Here is a 16,215-nt window from a genome sequence, read left to right on the forward strand (position 1 = left end):
GTGTGCACACCCACCCACCACGCCGTACGTGCACACATATGCACACGTACACATGCATGCACCTGCACACCCACCACGCCGCACGCGTGTACCTGCACACCCCCACCACGCCACACATGTGTACCTGCACACCCACCATGCTGCACACGCACATGCGTACACACGTGTACTTGCACACCCACACCATGCCACACGCACATGTACCTACACACCCAGCACGCCGCACGCACGCACACGTACGCCCGCCCATACCTATGCACGCACCCCGCTGCGCACACACACAGTATGCCGCACGCAGGTACGCACCCCTGCACACACCACACCACACGTGCATGCACACACACCACACTGCACCCGCACTCTCACCCCTACACCACACCACACACGCGCACGTCCACATGCACGTACACCACACCACACACACATGCACCTGCACACACACATGTACTCCACACGCACGCACACACACTCGCACCCCCTCCAGCAGTTGCCTCCGTTTCCAGGCAGACATCTTCTCAGCTGGTGCCTGGAGCCCCGGTGATCTCCCTAGAGCCCCAGTCACCTCTCCTCTCCGCCCCCTCCCACACGCCCGCTCAGGCCTCCGGCACGTCTGCCCCCCAGCCGCACCCCCAGGCCGGCTCTGGTGGGCGGGAAGCCGCAAGCTGCCCGGGCCAGGGCTGGGCTGCTTAACTGAACCCCAGCAGCCTGCTCCCCGCCTCGGCGCCTTCCCCGGGCCTGGACCCAGCAGAAAGGCAAAGGCACCGGGCTGACCGCGTCCCTCCGGGGCACAGGCCAGGGTCGGCTCACGCACACCATGGCCACCAGGCCCTTGAGGGCTGACCGGCTCCTTGCACCTAAGGCTGCAGGGCCTTCCGATTTAAAACCCCAGGGAATCAATTCAACCCGGCAGAGCACATGCCGGCTAACTGGCAGATCTCCAACCGTGCCGTTAACTGGGCATCTCCAGTCCCGGGCGGTGCTCCTAGACGGGCCTGTTATGGAGTGTGGGGGTCCCCGGCCCTGCCCCAGCCGCAGGCAGCCGTGACTCTCACCCAGCCGGGGAACAGGAGGTTCTCAGGTCACAGGGACACAGCGCAGAATAGACTTAGCACAGGGACGAAGCCGCTAGCACTGTCTGCCTTGGGGAGAGGGGCCCAGAGGGGTCCCCAAGCCGGGCCCTGGCCCCCTTCCCCTCTCTCCAGCCAGACCAGACTGCCCCCCCAGCCCAGTTCCAGTTCAACCCGCCAGGCCCCTCCTCCCGCCTTTGGCCTGTGTCCTGGGGAAGAAAGGGGTCACCTGGCTGCCTGGGTTACCAAGAGCCTGGAGCCCCATTGTCTGCGTGTGAGACGTCCTCACACCCAAACTCCCCTCCCCGCCCTGCGCCGGTGCTGTGCCCGGGGAAACTGAGGCACCACCCAGTGTCACTGCAGCACAACAGGAAACACAGCTACCTAACCAGGGGAACAAAATCCTCACGCTTCGTCACAGGGTCAAACTAACCAGTGAGCTGAAGCAACATACCCCCCTCACAGCTGGTCCACGTAACAGGTGACATGAAAAAAGCGGGGGAGCAAACCACAAGCGGGGAGGCCCGTGGTCCTGAGCTCAGAAAGCCGGACTAGCCCGACACAGGTTGCAATGCAGGGCTGCCCAGCAAGGAATGGAGCCAGCGAGTCCTGCTCTGTATCCGAGATCGCAGCGACTGCCCAGGTCTCAGGGGTGGGTGCAGCCAAGTCAAACGGGAGCTGCCAGGGCCACACGGTTGCTAAGGGCTGGCTGTGCTCGTCAGCAGTATGAACAGGGGACTGTCGCCTTGGCGGAGGATTACCACGTGCATGGCGCTGTCAGGCCGTTGCTGGCAGGTTGTCTCCAGCGCCACGCTCCCGAAAGGAGGCCACGAAACTGGAAAGGGGCCAGCCCAGAAGCGCAGGAACAAGGCGTGGGCTGGGAAAGCTGCCTTGTGGAGAAGGACTAACACGAGGGTAGGAGCAGGGCTTGCAATGGGATCCCCTGCCCCCGGCCTCCGTGGGAACTCGGCTGGCTGGCAGCAACGCACCTGGCTGACAAGGGAAGGCGGCGCAGGGGGGATGCCGGGGAATCCCAGCCCCCTCCCCACAGCCCCTTCCATTCAATGCAGATGCCATCAGTCACCGGGGTGGGGGGCTAGAAATCAGTGGGGCAGCCTCTGTCCGGATCCCGTGTGCAGGGCCGACGAAAGGATGTGGCCAGATCACGGCAGGCTTCAGAGAAGAGCAATGAGAAGGATCGAGGGCTGGAAACGCCCCTTTGGAGAGAGTTTGGAAAGACCAGAGGCAAATCAGAGGGGCCAGAGCAGAAGTCTCATCCGAAGTAACGCCTGGGCTAGAGAAGGGAGGTCGAGCGCTTCTGTTCCCCCCGTCGCAGGGCCAAAGGATGCTCAGTGACGACCTCTAAACTGCAGCAAGGAAACGCTTTCTCCCACAAGAGGGGACCAGGGCTCGCTGCCCTAAGACATCACAGGGGCAAAGATTCTAAGATTAGATCCTTAACGGTAACAACCAGGCCTTCCTGGGGGCATTAATGCGCCGGCTTCAGGGCTTAAACTACTCTACTTGGGGTCAGGAGGGAACCGACCATAGGGATGGGGTTAACCCACCGCTGTTATCGTGAGGTTCTTGCACCTTCCTCCCCAGCAGCTGCTGCAGGTTGGACCTCCCTTGTCCGGCACCCTCGGGACCTCACCGGTGCCAAAAGAGAGACTTTGCCAGACCACAGGAGGTCAATATTCTCCAGCAACGTGACCAACTTCCCCTGCTGACTGGGCTCGAAGAAGACATCTGGGGTGAATGATGGCTAAAGAACAGCCCAGAACGCTGAGAGCCAGGACTGGTGGCTGGAAACAACCAACCACAGGAAACTTGGCCACACCCAGGCTAAGTGGTCGTCCGGTGAACTAAAATCCCTCCGGGCTGCGGATGTTGCTAGACCAGAGAGGTTCAGCCTGGACTGCCACTCTCAGAGACGGGACACGGGGCTAGACCGCCTTTAGACCGCCTTTAGGGGAGCACCTGGATCGGACGGAGACTTCTCTTACACGAGGCTCCATAGACAGGGATTCCCTAGAAGTTAGTCAGATAGGGAACGTGGGAAATAATATATGGGCAAGATCAGATGTGAAACAATCGTGCATAAAAAAATCCACCACGTCTGTGAAAGGCGGACATATAAATAGTGGTAGTTTTCTAACATGCTTTTACACTAATGCTAGGAGTCTGTCTAATAAGATGGGTGAACTGGAGTACCTCATATCAAAGGAGGAAGTTGACATAATAGGCATCTCAGAAACATGGTGGAATGAGGACAATCAGTGGGACACTATCATACCGGGATATAAATTATATCGGAAAGACAGAACAGGTCGTGCGGGTGGCGGAGTGGTACTATATGTGAAGGATAATATAGAATCAAATGAAGTAAAAATCCTAAAGGAATCAAAATGTTCCATAGAATCATTATGGATAACAATTCATTCCTCTAATATGAATATGGCATTAGGAATATATTACCGACCACCTAACCAGGACAGTGATAGTGATGCTGAAATGATGAGGGAGATTAGAGAGGCTATCAAAATAAAAAACACAGTAATAATAGGAGATTTCAATTATCCCCATATTGATTGGGTGCATGTCACCTCAGGACGGGATTCAGAGATTAAATTTCTTGATGCCTTAAATGACTGCTTCTTGGAGCAGCTAGTACAGGAACCCACAAGGGGAGAGTCGATTCTCGATCTAGTCTTGACTGGAACGCAGGATCTGGTCCAAGAGGTAACTGTTACTGGACCGCTTGGAAATAGTGACCACAATATAATAACTTTTAATATTCCTGTGTTGGGAAGAACACCGCAGCGGTCAAACACTCTGGCATTTAATTTCAAAAAGGGGAATTACACTAAAATGAGGAAGCTAGTTAAACAGAAACTAAAAGGTAGAGTAATTAAACTAAAATCCCTGGAAGCTGCATGGAAACTGTTTAAAGACACCATACTAGAGGCCCAACTTAAATGTATACCCCAAATAAAAAAACACAGTAAGAGACCTAACAAAGAACCACCATGGCTAAACAGCCATGTTAAAAAGGCAGTGAGAGAGAAAAGGGCAGCTTTTAAAAAGTGGAAGTCAAATCCTAGTGAGGAAAATAGAAAGGAACATAAACACTCCCAAATTAACTGTCATAATGTAGTAAGAAAAGCCAAAAAAGAGTTTGAGGAACAGCTAGCCAAAAATTCAAAAAACAATAGTAAAATGTTTTTTAAATACATTAGAAGCAGGAAGCCTGCTAAAAAAGCAGTGGGGCCCTTGGATGATAAAGATATAAAAGGAGCGATCAAGGAAGACAGTGCCATTGCGGAGCGATTAAATGATTTCTTTGCTTCAGTCTTCACGGCTGAAGATGTTACAGAGGTTCCTAAATCTGAGCCAGCCTTTTTAGGAGACAAATCTGAGGAACTCACTCAGATTGAAGTGACATTAGAGGAGGTTTTGGAATTAATTGATAAGCTGAATAGTAACAAGTCCCCAGGACCAGATGGCATTCACCCAAGGGTTCTGAAAGAACTCAAATGTGAAATTGCGGAGTTATTAACAGTGGTTTGTAACCTATCCTTTAAATCCACTTTGGTACCAAATGACTGGAAGACGGCCAATATAACACCAATATTTAAAAAAGGCTCTAGAGGAGATCCTGGCAATTATAGACCGATAAGTTTAACATCAGTACCAGGCAAATTAGTAGAAACACTAGTAAAGAGTAAAATTGCAAGGCACATAGAAGAGCACGAATTGTTGGGCAAAAGTCAGCATGGTTTCTGCAGAGGGAAGTCGTGTCTGTCTAATCTATTAGAATTCTTTGAAGGGGTTAATAAACATGCGGACAAGGGGCACCCAGTGGACATAATATACCTAGATTTCCAGAAAGCCTTTGACACGGTCCCACACCAAAGGCTTTTATGTAAATTAGGTGGTCATGGGATAGGAGGAAAGGTCCTTTCATGGATCGGGAATTGGTTAAAAGACAGAAAACAAAGGGTGGGAATAAATGGTAAATTTTCACAATGGAGGGGGGTAACTAGTGGTGTTCCCCAGGGCTCAGTCCTGGGACCGATCCTGTTCAACTTGTTCATCAATGATCTGGAAAATGAGGTAAGCAGTGAGGTGGCAAAGTTTGCAGATGACACCAAGTTGTTCAGGACAGTCAAAACCAAAAGGGATTGTGAAGAACTACAAAAAGATCTCAGCAAACTGAGTGATTGGGCAGCAAAATGGCAAATGAAATTTAATGTGGGTAAGTGTAAGGTAATGCATGTTGGAAAAAATAACCCAAATTACACGTACTACATGATGGGGTCAAATTTAGCTACGACAGATCAGGAAAGGGATCTTGGAGTTATAGTGGATAGTTCTCTGAAGACATCCACGCAGTGTGCAGCGGCAGTTAGTAAGGCAAATAGGATGTTAGGAATTATTAAAAAAGGGATCGATAATAAGACAAAAGATATCATACTTCCCCTATATAAAACTATGGTACGCCCACATCTCGAGTACTGCGTGCAGATGTGGTCTCCTCACCTCAAAAAAGATATATTGGCATTAGAAAAGGTTCAGAAAAGGGCGACTAAGATGATTAGGGGCTTGGAAAGGGTCCCATATGGGGAGAGGCTAGAGAGACTGGGACTTTTCAGTTTGGAAAAGAGGCGATTGAGGGGCGATATGATAGAGGTATATAAAATCATGAATGGTGTGGAGAAAGTGAATATAGAAAAATTATTTACCTTTTCCCATAATACAAGAACTAGGGGACACCAAATGAAATTGATGGGTAGTGGGTTCAAAACTAATAAAAGGAAATTTTTCTTCACACAGCGCACAGTCAACCTGTGGAACTCCTTGCCCGAGGCGGCTGTGAAGGCCAGGACTCTATTAGGGTTTAAAAAAGAGCTTGATAAATTTTTGCAGGTCAGGTCCATAAATGGCTATTAGCCAGGGATAAAGTATGGTGCCCTAGCCTTCATAACAAGGGCAGGAGATGGATGGCAGGAGATAAATCACTTGTCTTCTGTTCTCCTTCTCTGGGGCGCCTGGCATTGGCCACCGTCGGCAGATGGGATGCTGGGCTTGATGGACCTTTGGTCTGACCCAGTATGGCCATTCTTATGTTCTTATGTTCTTATGTTCTTATGTAGATCTGTTCCCGTCTTGGGGATGGGCAATCAGAGGGCTACACCAAAGGGACAAGCACCTTCCAGACCCATGGAGCCACTTGCCGGCAGACCCTCGCGTGGGGCAGAGGCTGGTGGGGATGATCTGTCTCAGCAGGGGGTCTTGGCACCCCCCACCACAGGGTTGGGTCCTGGCAGGGAAGAAGCTGGCTTGGGCCAGGGCCTCAGCTCCACCTGGAGCCAGGGCACACAACCCAGGAGGCAGAGCTGGGCCGGCCCCCCTGCCGTGGAACCAGCACTGGGAGGAGGCAGCGCTGGCCCATGCCAGGCTGCGCTTAGAAGGGCAGAGCGTGGCCGACTCCTCTCTGACCTGGGGCGTGGGAGAAAGCCCATCCCTAGGGCGGGACACGGACCCAGGCTGCAGAGCCGCAGGACACAGGGACCGGAGCAGCTGGCCAGCCCCCAAAGAGCAGAACTGGAGAGAAAGGACCCAGCCTGTCCTGGAGCTGGGGGTCCTGCCGCCCAGACCGTGCTGGACAAAGCCATTACAGAGCACGTTCGTCTGCCGCCATCGGGAACAGGCACGAGCCAAACGGTGCCGGGCCACACAGCTCCGCAGGGTCAGACCTGAAGGGGAGACACCAGGAACTCCCAGGCCCTTGCGGAAGCAGCACCAGCACCTCTGGCGCTTGGGAACCAGCCGGCTGCTCCGTGTCTGCCCGACACACCGCACGCCCCTGGCGCTTGGGAACCAGCCGGCTGCTCCGTGTCTCCCGGATACACCGCGCACAGCCGGCACTTGGGATCCAGCCAACTGTACCACATCTCCTGGACATGCTGTGCACTGGGGAGCCCGAGGGCTGCTGCTCCCCACACTGGCTATTAAAATGGGTGTGAAGCACAGTGCGCAGCCCCTGCCCACCCACTCGTTGTGGTCAGGGCCAGAGGTCGGACTGGAAGATGGCAGTGCTGCAATCCAGCCATCTCCAGCCATTCACTGCTTCAGGTGCCAACACACACCCCCCCCTCCGGAGTCCTCCCAGCTCAACTCACAACTCCGAGAGGCCGGCTCCGCGCCCTTCTCTAGTGCACTACCCTGTGCCCACCAGCCTGGACCAGGAGCCCTGTTCCCATGGGCCCAGGACGCGCGGGGGGGGGAGACCCAGCACGCTGGCGGTACTGGGAAGCACCCGCGTTTGACAGATGGACAAAGAGCCTGTGCCGGGACCGGGGTACGAGGAGACCTCATTGACGGAATCCGATCCAGCCCCCGAAAACGGCACATTGTCTCCAGGGCCTCAGGCCTTTCCGTGGGATTACACGCAACATCCCACCCCTGGGGTCTGGCCTCCGGACAGGGACTCGCTCCCTGCTACCCGGGCCTGCGTTTTCAGGCAGCTTGTTGAGAGCCGCAGGTCTCATCCGCACAGGGTGTCAGTGAAAGCCGAGTGGGGGGGTTGCTTCGGGGTGCGTCCCGCAGAGGAACGGGACGTCATTGGAAAAGGCTGAAAAGCAGGCAGAGCCCTGCAGAGGCTGGGGGATTGTGACCTCGGTCAGCTGGACTGGACAGGGTAGAGCTGTAGTACGGTCCTCCCCTGAGAGAAGTCGCTCCTATCCCGGCTGGTTTGCACTTACGCCATTGAAACTCTGAGGCACGCACCCTAAAAACTCCTCACCCTTCAGGCACCGCGTCACTTACCAAGAGGCCAGTGGGCGTCCCCTGCCAGCAGCCTCTGTCTCCTACTGCACAGAGGATAGACATGCTTTGAAGTGTACTTTGGGCCAGGAGCACTTCTTTAAATGTTAAATCCGGTGCTTCTTCAGGTCAATTTCGTTTCCCATACAGCCACTGCAATTGACCTGAAGTGGGTCTGGCCCATGAAAGCTCATCACCGAATAAATTATTTTGTTCATCTTTAAAGTGCTACGTTTCTGCTGCTTTGGTTTGTCGGAGTGCAGACTAACGCAGCCACCTCTCTGGTACTAGTTTTTAAATGCTGTTAAAATGCTTTAAACGTCTGGTACGGTGAGCGAGTGGCTCGTTAGGGTTTAAATGGGCCTATCCCCCTCTCCTTATGTTATTTTTCATGGGGCAAAATTCCTCATTCTACCTCACAACTTTCCAGTCCCTCTCCCCGATGTCTATCGAGCCCCCCTGCCACAGAATCCCACCCTGGCCCTGGGGAGATGAGCAGGAGGAGCTGAACACTGGCTTTCCCCACTGTATTTCTGCCACCACAGGTGTGCTCGTTTCTGCTGGTCCAAACGCCAGCCAGGCACCGGAACAGGCAAACCCGTTTTAAACAGTGTAAAAACTTGGCACTAGGCCCGGATGCTAAACCCTGCCGGGGGGCAGCAAAACCAGCTGCAGAGGAGGTGCATGCAACGTGGTCTTTGTCTGTCGACAACCATGCAAATGAAAGGAGGGAATTACACCGACTCAGATGATGGCAGAAGGAGCTGTAAACGGCCTGGAGCACGAAAAGGAAGGGCTTAGACCAAATATTAGCAGGCGGAACGACTGGAGCACATGGCAGTGCAGCTCCCTGGATGAGCCCGACTTGTGTGGCCCCTCTCCCGGCCGAGCCTGTCACCTTCAAGCGTCCTGCAGGCGTCGTCACAGGCCACAGCAGCCCAGGGTTAGCTCCTGTTGGTTTCAGTGCAAGCCCGCAGGAAACAAGAGGCTGGCTGCAGGCAGGAGGGCTCCAGGGCAAACTCCCACGGCGGTGGCTTGGCCAGCTCCACCTAGGCCGGGATCCGAGCATGATGGATCTTACCAGGTGCTTTTCGTTCACAGTGTCTGGTGAAGGGGATCACATGGGGAAAGTGAGGCACGCCGCGGTGACGTCCCCGGCCCAAAGTCACCCATCCAGCAGGCCAATGGCGGGACCGGGGAGGGGGACTCCAGTCCCCATCCAGAGCTCTAAGCACTAGGCCACGCTGCCTCCGGGCGCACAGTGGTCCTTGAAGGTAGACCGGCTGCGTCGGTGCCGCTGGAAAGCCACTGTGGTTTGTGGAGGCCCCTGCCGGGGAGAGCTCGAGCACCTCGACTGCCAGAAGCCACAGCGGGTAAAGCCCTGCCCCACAGGCAGCGGTATTCAGGAGCAGAGGCAGAACTCCCTGGGACCGGTCCTTGTGCCATCATCACTGACACGGACCCAGCGGGTCAGCCCCATCGAGGAAGGTTTCGCCGCCAAGGATGATACCAGCTCCCTGGCGGGGCAGCAGGACCTGGCCCTTCTAGGGCAGCCTGGCTTGGTCTGTCCCCATGACGTTCCATAGGGATCGCCCCTCGGATCAAACAACAGCAGTCTGTGCAGGGGCTGCAGGGCCCCGTCCCCAGGCCTGGGGGCCAGCTCGCTCCCAGCCAGCCTGAATTAGTCCAACTTCAACCACCAGCCTCTGGGCCACGTTGGCCCTTTCCCCGCTCGATGAAAAAACCCAGGAGTCAATATTTTTTCCCAGGGGGTGTCTAGCAGCCTGGGGTCCAGCCACCTGCGCCTCATTCCTCCTGGAATTACACGATTTTGCTAGCCAGAAGTTAGTTGCAAACTTTTTCCAACTGCTCAGGAAAACCCACTGAGTGAAAAATCCGGGGTGAACAAAAAGGCCATTAACACCATCCTTTCTGTCACGGATGCGTTTGTCGTCTGTTTTACTCCTCATCACGTGACAATTATCCAGCACGTGGTCAAAAAGCTTCCGTATGGTCCGTCCTGCCGTGAGAAGCAAACCTCCCAGAAGTCCCTCCATTACACCGTGTTGCTGGTGACTTTTAACTGCCGCACGGATCCTTGCAGCTGTTTCTTTGCATGCAAAGGGTACGAGAGGAAGATAATGAAAACACTGGAATGGGTCGGCCTTCTCTTTGGAGAGCTCCATCTTTCTCAGCCTGGCCTCACTGCTCTGAGCCCTCTCCGATGCGTCACCCTCCTGCTGGAGCAGTGGATAGCGAAAGTGGGGGCAGAATCCCAGGGCGCTGCACCCCTCTTCTTTTACACAGGCAGTTGCATGTGTGCCACGTCTGAGCACCCAGGTTCCTAAAACAGTAAACTTAAAAACCCTCATGTGGCCTCCGATTGGCTCTCCTGTGAGCATCACCCGGCTGGGGCGCTACCCCACAGCCTCTGCTGCTTGACCTAAGTAACTGACAGCAGTAGTAGGTTGCCATCCTTTGGGTGTCCCAGTGCCAGAGGGGGTGGGATCTGCAGCTTGACGCCAGGGTGAGCTCCCGCTGGCAAATTTTAAGTCTCTCTTCCAAGGCAAGAGGGCGCCCGAGGTTCTGTACTGAACAGCTGCATGATTTTAAAAAAAACCAGGCCAAAAAACCTGCCGGTTTTGCTGAAACTTCCCCCGATAATTCAGCCAGGAGCAGACTCCCAGCACGGAAAGTTTCAGGCCAACGGTTGCAGTCTGCCAAAGTCGTACGAGCGGGTGGCTGCGATCGGTGCCAGCTGCAATTCGGGGCTAGAAGCTGCGCATGGATCTGGGCGCCAGGAGTCCTGGGTTCTTTCCCACCCCTGCCACGGAACCGGCGTGGCCCTGCCCTGCACCTGGGAGGACAGTCGCCGTACATGTGAGCAGGTCGGCCCCGGCTGCGGAAACCAATTCGCACACTCTTAAGCGGGAGAGCAATGGAGGAGAGGCCCAGGGCAGGGAGCCGAGCACATCCTGACTCCGTCCACAGCACAGGCCAAAGCCGGACCTGGCTTGCAGGGGTTTCTATTAGATAGAGGGGATTCAGTTTGGTTCAATGACCTCAGTGCCCCGTCACCACCCCACAGGCTGGTCCCAGCAGAGAGCACCCCCGTGCAGTCCCCTTTGCAGCTCAGCGCCCTGTGGTGCAGCTGGGGCCCGGAGAAGGACCCAGACGGGAACGGAAAGCAGCACAAACACAACCACAGGCAGCTTCTCTGGGGCTGGGGCGGAGCCCTGGCAGCGTTCCCGGCCCTCTGACAACACAGCTGCAGCCAGGCATGAGGGGTGCCTGCGCCTGCTCCCCAGGCTAGTGAGTCCCCCGCCCGCTAGCTTTCCGGGAGCCCAGCAGCGGCCCGGGGAAGCTGCACAGCTGGCCAGCCGGGCCATGCCCAGGATGGGGCATGCACTGCTCTCTGAGCCTGGACACCTGCACCCAGGGAGACCTGGGCCCCCAAACGGCAGGGAGGCCCCAGAGCCGGGGGGCCGGCAGCAGAGGGAGCACACCCCTCGCTCGGGCGTCGAGCACGCCCAGCCCCGCACGCACGAGGGGACCGGCCTGGAGCCGGCCAGCGGCTGCGCTGCTGAACCAGACAGACCCCGGCGAGCCGAGCGGGGCTCGGGAACTGTCAATCTGCGTGCCCGAGCCCGGCTGGCGGTGGCGGGGGAGAGCAGGCACGTGACTGAGCATGCTCCGTTCCACCTGCAATGCAGTGGCAGGGTGTCCTCTGTTAACCCAGCCGCACGCTAATCCCGGCCCGCCGGCCAGGACGCTGGTTAGGGCCGTGCAGGCCGAGGGGGCGCTCGCCGGGTCAGGGGGCGGCAGAAGGGACACCGGAGCAGCTCTTTGTCACGACGCCAGGCGGCCAAGGCCGGCCGGGGCGGGGCCCGATCCGGCGCGCCGAGAGCGAGCAGCCCCCGGGCCAGGAGAGCTGCCGCTGCGCCCCCGAAGGAGCAGGTCCAGCCGGGGGGAGGGACGGCGACACCTGCGCCCCTCCCCCCGCCACGGCCCGTCTGCGCCTGTCGCACCTGCGCCCCTCCCCCCGCCACGGCCCGTCTGCGCCTGTCGCACCTGCGCCCCTCCCCCCGCCACGGCCCGTCTGCGCCTGTCGCACCTGCGCCCCTCCCCCCCCCACGGCCCGTCTGCGCCTGTCGCACCTGCGCCCCTCCCCCCCCCCCACGGCCCGTCTGCGCCTGTCGCACCTGCGCCCCTCCCCCCCCACGGCCCGTCTGCGCCTGTCGCACCTGCGCCCCTCCCCCCGCCACGGCCCGTCTGCGCCTGTCGCACCTGAGCCCCTCCCCCCACCATGGCCCGTCTGCGCCTGTGTGATGGGGTTCAGGGGTCCCCCTGCACTGCACCCCGTCCACTGGCAGGAGTGACTCTCACTCAGCAGGCACAACAGAAGGTTTATTAGGCAACAGATGTCCAGTTTCTCACAGAAGCAACAGTGCAGCAGTCAGAGACAGTCCTTCCAACCCGTCCTGGGGAGAAGACCCCGAGGGGTGCCACTCTGGGGTGTATCTTTCCCCCTCCTCAGGCTGGTGCCTTCCAGCTCTCCCTTCTCCTCGCCTCTGACTGCCGCCCCCGCTTCAAAACCCAGCTCAGCTCCTCCCTGCTCTTTGTTCAGGCAGAGGTGTTACCTGCCAGTTGTAGCCCCAGGGTCATCCTTAGCCACTGGGAGCTGCTGTTTGCCTCGGACATCCAGCCTGACTCACACATGCACCCCCCCCACTCCATCACAGCCTGTCACACCCGCGCCCCTCCCCCGACCACGGCCCGTCTGCGCCTGTCACACCCGCGCCCCTCCCCCCCACGGCCCGTCTGTGCCTGTCACACCTGCGCCCCTCCCCGACCACGGCCCGTCTGCGCCTGTCACACCTGCACCCCTCCCCCCCACGGCCCGTCTGCGCCTGTCACACCTGAACCCCTCCCCCCACGGCCCATGTGCGCCTGTCACACCTGCACCCCTCCCCCCACGGCCCATGTGCGCCTGTCACACCCGCGCCCCTCCCCCGACCACGGCCCGTCTGCGCCTGTCACACCTGCGCCCCTCCCCCCACCATGGCCCGTCTGTGCCTGTCACACCTGAACCCCTCCCCCCACGGCCCATGTGCGCCTGTCACACCTGCACCCCTCCCCCCCACGGCCCGTCTGCGCCTGTCACACCTGCGCCCCTCCCCCCACGGCCTGTCTGCACCTGTCGCATCTGCACCCCTGCCCCCGCCACGGCCCGTCTGTGCCTGTCACACCTGAACCCCTCCCCCCACGGCCCATGTGCGCCTGTCACACCTGCTCCCCTCCCCCGCACGGCCCGTCTGCGCCTGTCACACCTGCGCCCCTCCCCCCACCATGGCCCGTCTGTGCCTGTCACACCTGAACCCCTCCCCCCACGGCCCATGTGCGCCTGTCACACCTGCACCCCTCCCCCCACGGCCCATGTGCGCCTGTCACACCCACGCCCCTCCCCCGACCACGGCCCGTCTGCGCCTGTCACACCTGCGCCCCTCCCCCCACCACGGCCCGTCTGTGCCTGTCACACCTGAACCCCTCCCCCCACGGCCCATGTGCGCCTGTCACACCTGCACCCCTCCCCCCCACGGCCCGTCTGTGCCTGTCACACCTGCACCCCTCCCCCCCACGGCCCGTCTGTGCCTGTCACACCTGCACCCCTCCCCCCACGGCCTGTCTGCACCTGTCGCATCTGCACCCCTGCCCCCGCCACGGCCCGTCTGCGCCTGTCACACCTGAACCCCTCCCCCCACGGCCCATGTGCGCCTGTCACACCTGCTCCCCTCCCCCGCACGGCCCGTCTGCGCCTGTCACACCTGCGCCCCTCCCCCCACCATGGCCCGTCTGTGCCTGTCACACCTGCACCCCTCCCCCCACGGCCTGTCTGCACCTGTCGCATCTGCACCCCTCCCCCCCACGGCCCGTCTGCGCCTGTCACACCTGCACCCCTCCCCCCCACGGCCCATGTGCACCTGTCACACCTGCACCCCTCCCCCCATGGCCCTTCTGTGCCTGTCACACCTGCACCCCTCCCCTCACTCACGGCCCATGTGCGCCTGTCACACCTGCATCCCTCCCCCCCACGGCCCATGTGCGCCTGACACACCTGCTCCCCTCCCCCCCACAGCCCATCTGCGCCTGTCACACCTGCTCCCCTCCCCCCCACGGCCCATGTGCGCCTGTGACATCTGTAACCCCCCACCCCAGTGATCTCCTGTGCGTGTCCTGCACAGCCGGCACCGTGCCCGACGCCTGGGCTCTCCGGCACCCGCCGCACAGGGCAGGAGGCAAAGCTGCTGCGAGGTTTCCTGATGCCCAGCCGCCCTCCTCCGCACCTGCCTCCCGTACGCCTCCGCCCCTCCCTCCCCGGCCCCCTGGTCCTCCGCTCGCCGCCCGGGGCAGCTGGGGGGACGAACATCTCCGGGATCTGGGGCACACACTCAGGTGGCTGAAGGGGCGGCCAGGCTCGGCCCACTCCCCTCCAGCTGCAGCAGTGACACACACTCGTTTACCAGGGGCTCCCAGGCCAGCCCCGGTGCGCCCCCCGCCGCATTCGAGGGGGCAGAGCGGAGACACGACGCCCGTCCGACCCAGCCGAAGCCGGCGCATTCAGCGCCTGTCCCGGCCCTGCTCTTTTCCTTCCCCACCCTGGGGGAGCCGAGCCCAACCAACTCAGCCAGCTGCCACTGCGCCAGCCCACTCCCCACGCACCCGGCCAGCTCCGCTCCCACTCCCACTGCGCCCAGCCAGCGGCAGTAGCTCGGTCGGCTGCTTTCCCACTGACACAGCCCTGCTTACGCTGGCGACATTTACGGCGCTTGGAGGGCATTTCTCCCACACCCCGAGCTGCAAAAGTTTTGCCAGCGTGAGCCGCAGAGAGCTCAGAGAAATTGCGTTAACTCGAGTTATTCGCGCTGGGGTTCTGCCTCCCCCCCACCCCCGCCGGCCAAGCACTCGGGCTAAGATTCAGGTGCTGCCCCACCGATTGGCAGAGCGCCCACGACCGGCGGCGTGTTTCTAGTGGTGGTGCCCATGGACACGAACCTCGGTGCACGGAATAAAATTTATTCTGCCTATGGATGGAAAAAAAAATTAGCGGGAAAACCCGCTCACGCCTGGGCAAGACCCAAGCAGAGACTTGGCAGCTGCAGTTTTTCGCATGAGTTAGCAGACGGGGCTTAAGATGGCGGGACGGTCCCGGGTTGATCTTGGCAACAACTCATCTGAAAGCCTCAGGAGGCCCAAGTGCAAGGAGCAACCCTAGTGTCTTCAGTGCAGAGCAAATACCCATGCACTGACTCAGGCTGGCAGATCACAAGCTGCAGGGCTTGTTTAATTGGGCTCCGGCTGCAGTCGGATCTCTGGGACCCTTCCCAGGCCAGCTGGGGGGTGTTTAATTGCGGTGTGGCCATAACCAATGCACAGGAATAAGCTAAGAATCCACCTAGCAGCGACTGTGGGGCTAAGTCACAGGGGAGCCAAAGCCGGCAGCCCAAACCACCCGCGCTTGCTTGCAGCCTTACCAGCAAACCAACACGCTTCTTAGCCAGCTCAGCGTACACCTGCGACCAAGGGCTTGTCTGCATGGACAGCCACCCCAGTACAACTACCCTGGGACAGTTACACCACGACTGTCAGCCCTGGGTGAACAGGCCTACTCCCCAGGCTGGGAGGCTGGAAGGGACCCTAGGGATCTCCGGCCACTGGTCTTCCGGGAGGGGGGAGCGGCTTGCTGCTTGGCCTGATTTTGCTTGGGGAGCAGCTGCCGCTAAAGCAGAAGCCGCTCTCGTCCTAGAGCAAGCGTGTCCCTGCGGGGGTCACACCGGTGTCACCCCAGCCGTGTGAATCCACACCCTGTGTCCAATGCCCTCTCATCTTCTCCGTGCGGGGCGGAATAAATGTTACGCGCGCCCAGCCCTGTGCGGACAAGCACCACCAACAGACACACATGCTGACGGCTGCCCAGCTGGGCAGCAGCTGAATCTCTCCTGGGCAAACGCTCAGCGTGCAGGGAACCCTGCCTGTATCGCTATAAAATCCCCTGCAGATGTGCCCTAAAGAAGACTCAGAACAACCCCAAACCTGCCCGGGCCTGGAGAGCATTGAGCACCCGGCTTTCACTGGTGAGAGATTCCAGACTCCTGTGTTGGTCCCGAACCAGTGATCTCTGGGGGCCCCTCTGTGACGGAGTGGGGGGAGTGCATGTGTGAGTCAGGCTGGATGTGAGAGACAAGCAGAGCAGCTTCCAGTGGCTAAGGATGACCCTGGGGCTCCAACTGGCAGGTAACACCTCTGCCCTGAACAAAGAGGA

General features: G+C 59.0%; 1 protein-coding gene across 17 annotated transcripts in view; it reads right to left on the reverse strand.

Annotated features, from left to right (window-relative positions):
* The window catches only part of CAMK2B (calcium/calmodulin dependent protein kinase II beta), a 114,705-nt gene that overhangs the window by 71,056 nt on the left and 27,434 nt on the right, over positions 1–16,215 (reverse strand). The window lies entirely within an intron of this gene.

The sequence above is a fragment of the Carettochelys insculpta genome, chromosome 31 (genome assembly GCF_033958435.1).
Source record: "Carettochelys insculpta isolate YL-2023 chromosome 31, ASM3395843v1, whole genome shotgun sequence".
Taxonomy (NCBI): domain Eukaryota; kingdom Metazoa; phylum Chordata; order Testudines; family Carettochelyidae; genus Carettochelys; species Carettochelys insculpta.